We start from the raw sequence: 483 nt of genomic DNA, 5'->3' as shown, positions 1-483 counted from the left end.
CTCCTTTACGACACACCATCCGCTTGATTTTTGAGCACACATTTTTTTCGCCTTTTAAAATCTCTCCAAATATCTGTAACAGAAAGCTAAGATCAAAGTGCTTCAAGAGAATCTGAAATCTGTACTATTTTTGTACAGATAACCTATTCTCCGTAAAGCTAACTCGGTCTACGTTCTCTGTTTTTTTACACTTTCTTAAACACGTCTGAATACACTGAATAATTATTAAAATTAAACACGTATCACTTATCACACGTAGCACTATTCTCACTGTTTCTCACATAGAATTATATTCCATCAATATTTCTAATAAGAGCAATTCTTAAAAAAATTTTTTACCGTACCTTTTGTCAACACTGTTTTTGAAAAATTCAAACCTATCGTCAATATGTTTCAGTGCAAGTTAGCATATGTATACTATTCCGAACACACTAAAAAATTACAAGAGGCAATGATAATTTGGAATATAAACACAATCAAAAT

The sequence above is a fragment of the Cyphomyrmex costatus genome, unplaced genomic scaffold (assembly GCF_001594065.2).
Source record: "Cyphomyrmex costatus isolate MS0001 unplaced genomic scaffold, Ccosl1.0 scaffold1319, whole genome shotgun sequence".
Taxonomy (NCBI): domain Eukaryota; kingdom Metazoa; phylum Arthropoda; class Insecta; order Hymenoptera; family Formicidae; genus Cyphomyrmex; species Cyphomyrmex costatus.
Note: the sequence above shows the minus strand (reverse complement) of the source record.